The sequence below is a fragment of the Mastomys coucha genome, unplaced genomic scaffold, assembly GCF_008632895.1.
Source record: "Mastomys coucha isolate ucsf_1 unplaced genomic scaffold, UCSF_Mcou_1 pScaffold12, whole genome shotgun sequence".
Taxonomy (NCBI): domain Eukaryota; kingdom Metazoa; phylum Chordata; class Mammalia; order Rodentia; family Muridae; genus Mastomys; species Mastomys coucha.
In genome coordinates, this window is record NW_022196894.1 from 55616523 (window position 1) to 55625264 (window position 8742).

The 8742-nt window shown below is 38.7% G+C and overlaps 1 pseudogene; it reads left to right on the forward strand.

Annotated features, from left to right (window-relative positions):
- Positions 1-1752: 1752 nt before the first annotated feature.
- Positions 1753-2245, forward strand: LOC116086463 (annotated as a pseudogene).
- The last annotated feature ends 6497 nt before the right edge of the window (positions 2246-8742 follow it).

Genomic DNA, 8742 nt, shown 5'->3' on the forward strand with positions numbered 1-8742 from the left:
AAGAGCTTCTAGCTCTTTACCTGTGTTCTCCAGTATTTCTTTGAGGGTGCTATTTATGTCTTTCTTAAAGTTCTGTATCATCATCATGATAAGTGACTTTAGATCTGAATCTTGCTTTTCTGGTGTGATGGTGTGTCCAGGACTTGCTATGCTGGGAGAATTGGGTTCTGATGATGGCAAGTGACCTTGGTTTGTGTTGTTTATTTTCTTATGCTTGCCCCCCCACCCCCACCATCTGGTTAGCTCTAGTGCTACCTGCCCTTGCTAAATCTGATTGGAGCCTGTCCTTCCTGTGATCCTGGTTGTGACAGAACTCCTCAGAGTCAAGCTGTCTCTGTGATCCTGTGATTCTGGGATCCTGTGATCCTGGGCTTCTTAGATCACCTGGGAATGGGGCTTTCTCTGTGTGTTGTGGGACTGGCTGCAGAGCTTGTGCCCAAGGTCTGCTCTGGACCCCAGCCCAGCCAGACTGGAAGGAACCCGAGTCACTGGGCTGGAGGAGTTCCTGTGTGCCTGGTCCTGCTTGTCCCAGTTACTCCCAGTGTTGGGACAGATGTTGGTTCCTGCTCACCTCTGATCCTGGGTGTGTCAGAGCCCCTGGGATTGGAGCTTTCTCTGGGTGTTGTGGGACTGGCTGCAGAGCTTGTGCCCAAGGTCTGCTCTTCCATTCTACATTTTTAAGGATAACTTCTAAAGCAGGACAAAATAGATTTGAGTATGATTCAGAAAGAGGTAAGAGTCAAGGAAGGCTGCATATGTTTGGCTGTGATGTATGTCTGTCATGCTTTCCCAGCAAAGGGGATATTTTCCCCAACCTGGGTTCCTTTACAGCTCTTGTTACTTTTTATTAACACACACACATTTCTTCATATTGCTTTCATCTGAGTTAGAATTTTTCACATAGTCCATATATTGACAAAACTATAAGAAATTTTATTCAGTAGATAACATTTGGTCTAGCTCAGACATTAGACTGAAAAGTTTAATACCTAGATTGTCTACAAACACTAAACCTAAAAATCAAACTGGTTGTCAGACCCATTCTCTATCACTCAACTGCTCCGTTGGCCATAGATTTATATGAAATTGCATAAGCATCTAGGTCCTTCTGTTCTATGACCCCAGCCAGGGACCAGTAAAAAGCCAAGTGGTTGTCATGGTCCTTTGCATTTCTCTGCTGTGTGAATTCAGGATAACCCCATTACTGAGTCCTATTGCAACCAATTGTTCTAATTCCTCATGACAGATTAATGACCTGTATTATGTAAAGTCAGTAAAAGTCTCCCAACCCCTGGGACAGTTTTTACTAGGTGAAATGCCACAGTTATAATTCAGAGAGAAGAAAACATCCTTTGTTATTGCAAGTAAGAGTTTGTAAAAGAAGAGACATTCTAGTTCTTTTAAATAAGCAATCCTTAAACAGTCATCTGAGTGGCAAGCCAATTAACGAACTAATAGCACTAAATCATCACATGTTTTATGTGTACAAAGCATTTATGTGCACAAAACAAGGAGACCATGAACTCTTTCTGACATAGTTGAAGGGTTTTCTGTGACTCGTGTCAATCTAGTAACATTATGGTACAAGAAATGAGAATATTTGTTGTTAATGCTCCTTTCTGGGTATCCTTTGCTATTATCTGAATTAGTTGCATTAAACATAAGAGATAGACACGGAAGTGATTCCAAACAGGAAGAGGACGAGAAAAATAATCGTCCTCCATGCTGAGCGGAATCGGACTCAGAGCCACCATGAACAGCAAAGGTCAATATCCAACACAACCTACCACCCTGTGCAGCCTCCTAAGAATCCATTATCTCCTCAGACTTCACATCTTCCTATACTGATGCTCCACCTGTTTACTCAGAACTCTATCGTCCAAGCTTTGTTCATCCAGGGGCTGCCACAGTCCTCACCATGTCAGCTGCATTTCCTGGTGCCTCATTCTATCTGCCTATGGAGCAGTTTGTGGCTGTTAGGCCTTTAGGCTCCACAATCTCCATGGCTTATTATCCAGTTGGTCCCATCTATGCACCTGGCTCAGCAGTGCTGGTGGAAGGAGGGTATGATGCAGGTGCCAGATTTGGAGCTGGCGCCACCGCTGGTAACATTCCTCCTCCACCTCCTGGATGCCCTCTCAATGCTGCTCAGTTCACAGTCATGCAGGGAGCCAACGTCCTTGTAACTCAGGGCAAGGGGAACTTCTTCATGGGTGGCTCAGATGGTGGCTACACCATTTGGTAAGGAGCCATGGCACTCCTGTGCCGGGGAAGACATCTCATACCTTCAGCATTTCTCACAATGTAACTGCTTTCGTCATATTAACCTGAAGTTGCAGTTTAGACACGTTTGGGGGATGTGTTTCTAGTGTCCAAACTTTGAGATACTTTTCAAATTTAATAAGGAACCATGTAAGGGTAGCAGTCCCTCCCTAAAGCATTCTGAGGTAGGGAGGTATCCATTCTTCAAATGAATGTGAGTGAAGCAGCCCAAGGCCCTTCCTTCATTCCTCTGGCGTGATGCTGTGCCATGCAGGTCTCTGCTTCTAGTAAAAAAACATCAAATTAGGTTTGGAGGGAACTTTGATCTTCCTAAGAATTAAAGTTGACAAATTATTCTGATTGGCTTTTAATCTCCTTAGGTCTTTGATTTATCTTACTGGTTAAATGAAATGCATTAGCTGTCTGCTTTTTCCTTCCCATCCTCTGCTCTGCCTGCCCTCCACCCCCTCCCATCGATGTCCATGGAATCAGAGATGTAGGACCGAAAGCCAGTCAGACTCAGCCCCTTGTCTCCCTGCACCTGTCCCACTTGACATTTTTTAACTCATCTTTCATAAGGATCCTCTGAAGCCCCGTGTGTCTGGAGCACAGACTCTATTTCTTCGGGTTTTGTATATCTCCAGGCAAGGTGAAGGGTACCTTTGGGATCCGCTCATAAACCATCTCTGCATCACCATGAACCCAGACTAGCTGTGGTGCCAGAAACCTGAACTTCAACAACAGTTCTCAGTGCAAACTGCCCTAGGAAAATTTAAAAATGACAGGCAGGGAAGAAGATGCATATCAAAAGCTTGGCTTTAAAGCCTAATTAAGGGAGTTTTAGATCAAAGACCAGCTATCATGCCCCGAGTGTCACCTGCAGCCACTTCCAGGAGTTTTCTGAGGTGTGTTAGTAGGGTCACATGAATGCCTCACTATGACAGGACTTGAGTCCAGTGAGATCTCATTAGGATTAATATTTCAGGGATCCTTAATATTTTGATTTGTTTTCCGAGATTGGATTTTATTTTATTTTATCTGATATTTCAGTTCATCTAAATCTTGTGTTCTGTACATGTGATGTCTGACTGTACCATCGACTGTTATGGAAGTTCAGTGTTGTATGTCTCTCTACACTGCGGTGCACTTAACTTGGGGATTTTTTAATACTAAAAATGTAGAATAAAGACTATTTTGAAGATTTGAATAAGGTGATAAAGTTGCATTACATCTCAAAAAAATAAAAATAAAAATAAAAATAAAAATAAGTGATAAATTTTATTTCAAGTTACATCACCATAAAGCTAAAAGGGATTGGGTAAGTCATGACTCTATTATACTCTACTTTCTTGTTGACAAATGTCTTAGTCAGGATTTCTATTCCTGCACAGAATATCATGACCAAGAATCAAGTTGGGGAGGAAAGGATTTATTCAACTTAAACTTCCAATTGATGTTGGAATCACCAAAGAAAATCACCAAAGGAAGTCAGGACTGGAACTCACACAGGGTGGAAATTGGAGGGAGGAGCTGAGGCAGAGTTTATGGAGGGGTGCTGCTTACTGGATCGCTTCCCCTGGCTTGCTCAGCTTGCTTTCTTATAGATCCAAGGACAATCAGCCCAGGGATGGCACCACTCACAATGGGCTGGGCCCCCTCCCTTGATCACTAGTTGAGAAAATGCCTTACAGCTGGATCTTGAGGAATTTTCTCAAGGGAGGCTCCTTTCTCTCTAATAACTCCAGCTTGTGTCAAGTTGACACACAAAATCAACCAATACAACAAAGATAATCATTAGAAAATGAGTTCAAATGTCCATTCAATTCAAAGGTTATATTTTCTTTCATTGAGATTTGCCAGTAATAAAAGTATGGTAAAAGCAGCTTTGTGGTCCCTCTAGTACAGTGTGAACTCCACAGGTGGAAAAGTATAGAATTCTTCTGATATTATTCCTTTAAAATTAGAATACTGTCTCCTGTCCTGGGTTAAGCTAGTTCTATTATCATGTCAAATCAAGTTCTCTCCAGAATGTCACATGTCAGAAGGCATGTGGGATAAGAATCAGGGATGTCTAAAAGAACATCCAGGAGCGGGAGTAAGGGCTAAATGATAGCTTGTAGCTCATGCAGGAAGTTTACATTCAGATGTTCTTCCTTGTCCATACTTCAGCTACAAGTGTCCATGCATATATATATATATATATATATATATATATATATATATATGAGATAAATATATATTTGATTTGATTTCATATACATTAGCAAGGATATTGACTTTTATGAGTTTAGATCTTAAAAATTTGAATAATTTCCTGTTAGTTTCAGTTATGAAACTTTAGTAATACATTTAATTACCTCTTACGGTCATGTAATAATCTCCCATTGTGTAATCGTTACATATTTAAAAGAATATCTGCTTTGGAGTGTAAATTCACAAATTTTAATAGTGGGGGGAAAGAAATGAGCAATGATTAGTAGAAAAATTCATATATATCTATAATTTTGGGGTGTTAAGCCAAGTCTATTTATGGTTTTTATATTTAATAGAACCCCACCACATTTACCTCAGCCTTATCTGACCATGTATATTTAGGGGAATATTCTATTAAATTGATGTTATGTATAAGAAACTGTGATTGTTCTATCACCCCTTCGTGGAAAATCATGCCTTGTCTAGAAGATTGAAATGGTACTACATTAATCTGCATGTAGTACAAATTGTTGAGAAACAATTACCTAAGTATGGAATTAGTAGGGCTGTTTGTCAAATAGAACACACGGCTCTTTGTATATTTTAACGAATCTAAACTCTAGGACAAATGAAGAGAGAATGTCTCAGCTTATGTTGGAGATTTCTTATGCTACCATGCTGCCTTCCCCCTTTCTCTTTCTCTCTGTTTCTGTCTCTTTCTCTGTCTCTCTGTCTCTCTCTGTGTATTTTTGTGTGTTTGTACAAATACACATCTCTAATTTAAGCAGAGTCATTCAGTTCCTGTGTTAAGATATATACACTACTTTCTTGTTATTTGTAAAATTGTGACATTTATACTTTATATAGTCAGTGAACATAAATTTGCCATTGTTTGGTAGGAGAAATAAGTGTTAGGTTCTATGAGGCTCTTATTATATTTCCATCAAATGACCAGTATTATAACTTAATGTAATATGTTTCTACTTATTATATATATATATTTAGAAGAAATATATATTCTATATAGAGAATATATATGTATTTAATATTTAAGTAGAGAGTATGCACATGTTAGGTTGAAACACATGGAGTCAATTTAGGTATAGGGAATGTGGAACGTATAAAAGAGTTTCCTTTTTCCTGGATACTTATTTTATTAAGGTTAGTTGAGCAACACTGACAACCTTTAGGACATTTGAGTACTCTGCTTATCAAATACCTAAAAATCATCTCCAGACTTAATAACTCATATCAATAATTAATTCTGTTCAAAAAATAGAATTTTGCAAAGTTTTTAAAAAAATAGATATTTTTTAAAAAAATAGGTATTCCACAAGCCATCTACTGGAGACTGAAGGATTCCCACCCTATGACTGGCAAGTCTGGTGCTGATTTTCTGCTTGGGATGCCTTAGGCTGTAGGTCACAGTCTTGCTCATCTCAATGTGGCATTTCTAGGACCTAATTGTGTTTTCTCAATCTAAGAGCAAGAGTAAAAGAAATAAAAATTACTAAGTTGTTGTTTTTTGGCTTAGAAAACCTAACTACTTCTATATTCTACTGGTGGAGTAGTATGACTTCCTAGGTTTTTAAGATAAGGAAGTAGTCTCTTTTTTAAATTTCTTTTATTTGTTGATATTATAATATATTTGCATCACTTTCCTCTTTTCCCTCTAAACTTTCTAAACACCCTCCTTGTTCTTTCTTATTCACAGTCTTTTAAAAAATTTAATGTTAAGTACAAATATGTGTTTGAGGATTTTATACATATATGTAATGTGTTTTGATCAAACTCATCCTCAACTCTCTTAAATCCAACTCCCAATACTTTTCCCTCCCAAAGTCAAGTACTCTTTATTATTCCTATTATTATCATTACTGTTGTTATTATTATTATTATTATTATTATTATTATTATTATTATTATTATTTTACTTATTTACATTCTAATCGTCCCATGCTGGTCCCTCTCCCACAGTTTCTCATCCCATTCCACCTCCCTCTTGCCTCCACGAGGGTGCTCCCCACCACCACCACCACCAGGCATTCCTCTTCCCTGGAGCCTCAAGTCTCTCGAGGATTAGGCGTGTATTCTCCCACTGAGGCCAGACAAGGCAACCCTCTGCTGTGTATGTGCTAGGGGCCTAGGATCAGCACTTGAATGTTGCCTGGTTGGTGGCTCAGTCTAGCTCCAGGGTTTGTTGAGACTGCTGGTCACCCTTCCCTTAAGCTTCTTCAATTCTTCCCCTAATTCAATCATAGGGGACTCCAACTTCAGTTCAATGTTTGAGTATAAGTATTTGAGTCTGCCTCAGTTCGCTGCTGGTAGGGCCTCTCAGAGGACAGCCATTCTAGGCTTCTGTCTGTAAGCACATCATAGCATCAGCAATAGTGTCAGGCCATGGAGCTGCTACTCAGTCCACTTAGTGATACCACTATGTGTACGAGTGAAGAACCTTCTACTGGAAATTGGAGAGTCACTCAGAGGCATCATCTGAAGAAAACTGATTCCCCCTCCTCCAGCAAGCATTGCTAAAATCTCCTCAGTTAAGAATAGGATTTCATGACCAACCTCTTCACTCCATGCTGACTTGATCTTGTGCATGTCTTATACATGCATTTATAGTCACTATTTATAGTCATGTACGCAACAGCCTTGTCATGTCTGAAAAACACTTTTTAACAGAGGTCTCTGTTACATTTTTGTTCTTACAGTTTTTCCACCCTTTCTTCCTCATTGTGGGAGGAGCAATGTGACATAGATGTCCTAATTATGGCTAAATGTTCCATAGGCCATTATTATTTGCACTTTGAGCAGTTACTAGCTTCTGTATATTCATACTTCTACTGCAAAACAAAGCTTCCTTGATGACTACCAGAAGCTGCAGTAACCAATAGGTATGAAAATAAATAGCAAGAGATCAATTTCATTTAGCAGAATAATGGTAGTAAGTCTCCCTAAGGCCTATGGCTATGTAGCTATGGGCTCTTGGTCCAGTTAACAATATCAGGTATAAGCTCTGCCTGGTGGAAAGACCTTAAATTCAATCAGAAAGTGATTGATTACTACCAAAACATTTGCACAGTCTATGTGAATGCATGTGTAATTGATTACTTTTGTTATCTGACAATTACATGTATAATATACATATGATATATATGTATATAATATGTTCTGATTACTCTTCACCTACCTATTCCTTTTATCTCCATCTAATGGCTATCTGTCTCTTTCCCAGGTTTGTAATCTTTGGTTTGGTTTTGTGGCTGACTTAGTAAATATAAGCCTTCTGTATGACTATTAGATTAGAAATATTCATTGGAGTCTGGTTAGTTCATCAGTGTACACACACTGAAGGCAGTGCTTTCTCTTCTATCTTTATGTAATTCATCATTAAAGAGGTAGGGCCTTGTGAGTTCCACTTCTAGCTATCCCTGATTGCTGATGGGACCACTCTGTACAGACCATCTGTAGGCACCAGAAGCTACTGTAAATTCCTGATTGCAATGCCTGTACCTTGTCCAGAATATTATTTCTTTTGCCAATTGATCCAGCTCTGTGAGAATGATTCAAAGGCCTTGTCTGTCCACAGCTTCATTTGGATATACTGAAAACATTTTCCTTCTTGTTAACCCTCTTTGTTGCTGATGTATACTGTTTAGAGTAAACTTGGTAAAGTCTTTATGACCTCCCTCAATGGGAATGACATGGGACTCACCAGAGGTTCAGGACCCTTAAAGAGATAACTACTTCACAGTTCCCTAGAACTTAGTTGACCTTTGGAGAACAAGAGCAAAAAATATATTGTCTAGTTTAGTCACTCCAGTGGACCTCCAAGTACAGTTATTGAACATTTTGGGACTTTTACTCCAATCTAATACTTCTTACTACAGTGTAATATTTAGAAAACTCTTGGACAAAACACAAACATTTTTAAATAAACCCTGATTAGGTATATCTTTTTTTGTTCTTTTAAGGCAATGCTTTAAAAAGTTACCAAGGACAGATCAATAACATATAAGATGAAGGTTGACATTAATGTATCCTTTCAAGCCCAAGTGACTTCTGAAGGCAAGGTTGTCAACCTCCTTTGACAGGAAAAAGAAAAATGGTTAATTTGGGCCATATGTATAGTCTTCAACAACCAATAGGAAAGTAATTCCAAAGATTTAAATGACTGATAAGATTTTTTTAAATAGTTCAAGAACATCCACATAAGATGTTATTTTGACACCTATTTCCCACTAATGATTGTTCTTCTTTTTTTTTTTTTATTTTTATTTTAGA